The sequence below is a fragment of the Mirounga angustirostris genome, unplaced genomic scaffold, assembly GCF_029215605.1.
Source record: "Mirounga angustirostris isolate CCGP_5_RB_7025 unplaced genomic scaffold, mMirAng1.0.hap1 SCAF_13, whole genome shotgun sequence".
NCBI classification, from domain to species: domain Eukaryota; kingdom Metazoa; phylum Chordata; class Mammalia; order Carnivora; family Phocidae; genus Mirounga; species Mirounga angustirostris.
The window spans coordinates 12,023,409-12,027,515 of NW_026991721.1; positions in this window are offsets into that span (position 1 = coordinate 12,023,409).

A 4,107-nucleotide genomic window follows, 5' to 3' on the forward strand; every position below is an offset into this window, starting at 1 on the left:
CTGGAATTAGCCAAGGTCATGTATTTAAGAGACTAGAAGGAGCCAGTGTGACCAAGGCTTGGCTGAAGGGAGCAGGGTACAAGATGAGCACAGAGGAGCTGGGGAAGCCTGGATTATGTGGGGTCTTGCAAGCCATGTTCAGGGGTTGGTCTTCATCCTAAGGGCAGCTGAAACCATATATTTCAAAGCATCAGGTTGACTCGCAGGTTATTGGAGGGAAGTGCCTCTATCTTGTAGGGAATTCAACCTTTCCTGTTCTCCCTCATCCACAGCCTTCCCCTGTTTCTCATGTGCTGATAGTTTCATAGGCTACTCCGCACCTGGAAAAACAAGGCATTGACTCTACATCTAGAGAGGCCTCTGTTATCCAGGACATTAATCAAAGATTTTCAAATATATGTACATTTTATGTACATAATATATAAATACACTTTATATACACAGATACATATATGTGTACTTGATATGTATTATATATGCATTATGTGTATATATCTTTGTATCTGTCTATATATACCTCTTGATAGATACATACAGAGTAAGAGAGAGACAGGAAGAGAAAGACAGAAGACAGAGAGAAAGATAGACATACAAAGAGAGAGGCAGACAGAGGGACTTATGGATTGACACGGTGGAAATCTCAGAGAAGTTTCCTTGTCTCCAAAATATCCACTGTTAAAAAATTATTCCATTTGTTCAGCACTCTATTATTTAAAATAAAACACGCGTTCAATACATGAACATGAATAACATACCTTTAATATAGCAGAGACACTAGATGGATTTTTTGTTGATATCACAAGGTATCACTAACCAAGAAGACCAATCTGAATCAAAGAAAAGACTGAATTACAACATTATATTTGAATTAATTGCTAACAAAGTCATTCTGAAGAACGTTTTAACGAATGAACGTAAGACGGCCCACACAACACGGGACCTCCAGACACTACTTCAGTGCTCTGCCTTCTCCCCTCTGCATAGGGCTCGAGGCCATGATGGTGACTGCTTACCCCAGTAGTGAATACAGAATGGGATCACAATAAATGGTTTCTAAAGAATAAATGGGTATCTTTTTCAATGATCACATCAATTCCTTATAAAGAAAACAGGCGAAAGCACTCATCAGGCTAAAAACTAATCAAAGGCTTCTCTTAAATCTTTATCTTCCTGATGAGGCTGTTAATTTGCAGCTCTCTCTAATGCCCTTATCAGTTTTTTCCCTGACAGTAGGCGCAATGTCATTCTCAAACAGTCAGTCTAAATGAACAGGCATCTCTGTATATTTCCTGCAGAACTTCACTTTGCCGAGCCTGAGCAGGCACTGTGGGGAATTCCTCTTTATGCTGCAGTGCCGCTGGCTCAAAATGAAATTTAAGATCACTCATTCTGTTTTTCCAGTAAAGAATTCCGGTTCTATTTACAGAGGCCAAATGTTAACCATCTTTTGTGAATACTCAGAAGTTCTGTTTGCCTCCAGCTCTGTACCTAGATCAGTCTGCTAGGGCCGCCATAACAAAATACCGCAGACTGGGTGGCTTAAACAATACGGATTTATTTTCTCACTGTTCTGGAGGCTGGAAGCCCAAGATCAGAGTGTCAGCATGGTCCGATTGTGATGAGAGCTCTCTTCCTGATTTGCAGATGGCCACCTTCTTGTTATGTCCTTACATGGTGGAGACAGCAAGCTCTCTGGTGTATCTTCTTTTTTAAAAGATTTTATTTATTTATTTTTGAGAGAGAGAGAGCAAACATGAGCAGAGGGGAGTGGTCGAAGGAGAGGGAGAAGCAGGGCCCTGGGATCATAACCTGAGCCCAAAGCTTAACCAACTGAGCCACCCAGGCACCCTCTCTGGTATGTCTCTTATAAGGACACCGATCCTATCAGATTAGGGCCCGATCCTTATGATTTAAGTTAACCTTAATTAATTCCTTACTCCAAATACTACCACATTGGGAATTAGGGCTTTAATGGGGTGGGGGTGGGGGGAGGATGAGATTCAGTTCATTGCAGTATTCAATACCCATAGTCAGACCTTACTTATATGAAAAAATTGAAATTGTAATATGGTAAAATTTGAATAATCCAGAGGATTTGAAGGGACTTAACCTTAGCTAGGCTTGAAATTAAGAAACTTAAACAAAGTGACCTCTTAGAAAAACTTTTCCCCCTGAGTAAACATCATTCCCACCTTCATTTATGTTCTTGATTACACAATTTTATCTGTATAAGCATGTGTTTGTTTTCATGAAATAAAGGCACATGGCTGTCATCAAGTTAACAAAGTCTTGGTTCAAGAAACCTTTCTAAAATAAAGAACCACAGGGGATTACAGATGAGTGTTCTATATTGAGAACATATATATTGAGAACAAAAACCTCTCCTTCAGGAAACCATCACTAAATGTCTAAAGACAGGCTTATGCCTTCACTCCTAACTGACCACAACATCTGGCACCCAGTAGAGCCTCAATAAATGTTTATTCAGGGCTGCCTAGGTGGCTCAGTCTATTGAGCATCAGATTCTTGATTTCTGCTCATGTCATGATCTCAGGGTTATGAGATCAAACCCTGCGTTGGGCTCTGTGCTCAACGGGGAGTCAGCTTGAGGATTCTCTCTCTCCCTGTCCCTCTGCCCTCCCCCCACCCCCTCTCTCTCCCTCAAATAAACAAATAAATAAATAAATCTTTAAAAAAAAATGTTTATTCAATTGAATCACAAGAGTCATGAACTACTGATCAAATAATACCTTCAGGAAAGAGGCCAGGAACTCTGGAAAACAGTATGGAGTTTCCTCAAAAAGTTGAAAATAGAGCTACCATACGATCCAGCAATTGCACTACTGGGTATTTACCCCAAAGATACAAATGTAGGGATCTGAAGGGGTCCGTTCACCCCAATGTTTATAGCAGCAATGCCCACATTAGCCAAACTATGGAAAGAGCTAAGATGTCCATCAAAAGATGAATGGATAAAGAAGATGCGGTATATATATATATATATATATATATATATACACACACATATATATACACACACACACAATGAAACATTATGCAGCCATTACAAAAAAAAACACAAAATCTTGCCATTTGCAATGACATGGATGGAACTAGAGGGTATTATGCTAAGCAAAATAAGTCAATCAGAGAAAGACAAGTATATGATCTCACTGATATGAGGAATTCTTAATCTCAGGAAACAAACTGAGGGTTGCTGGAGTGGTGGGGGGGTGGGAGGGATGGGGTGGCTGGGTGATGGACATTGGGGAGGGTATGTGCTATGGTGAGCACTAATGAAGGGGGGGAGATCGGAGAGGGAGACGAACCATGAGAGACTATGGACTCAGAAACAAACTGAGGGTTCTAGAGGGGAGGTGGGTGGGGGGATGGGTTAGCCTGGTGATGGGTATTAAAGAAGGCACGTACTGCATGGAGCACTGGGTGTTATACCCAAACAATGAATCACGGAACACTACATCAAAAACTAATGATGTAATTTATGGTGACTAACATAACATAATAAAATAAAATTTTAAAAAAAAGGAAAGAGGTCAGGATATCATGGGGGCACAGAGGCTGGAGGAAGTTCCTACAGAAGTGTGGAAAAAGCAAAGTTAACTTCATTCAATTAATAGACATGCTAATAGAGTACTTACTACACACAGAGCTTGTGTTAAAAGAGGATCAGTCCAGCCAAGGAGACAGGCACATTTTTAAAAAATACTATGGGTCAAGATGCTGGAATGAGTGGAGACCCATGGAGAACAGAGAAAGGAGGAAGTAATTGGTCCTGCTGGGCTTTAGTGCAAACTGAGGTGGGTCAAGGAAGGAAGGGCAAGGAGCCCATGCACAGGGCAGACTGAATGGAATTTCCTGAGTTAGGGGAAAGGGAGTGGCAGAGGTGGATAATGGGCTGAGAGAGAATGTGCCAGAAGAGCTTCCCTAGCGCAAGTGACAGCTGGGCTAGACATTGATTGATAAAAGGAGTGCACTGAACAGAAAAGGCAAAGTAATGACATTCCCAAACCGGGACCAGCTTGGACTAGACCCCAGAGGGTATGGTGAGTGTGGTTGCTTTGGGACACAGCAGATAAACTTCGGTGC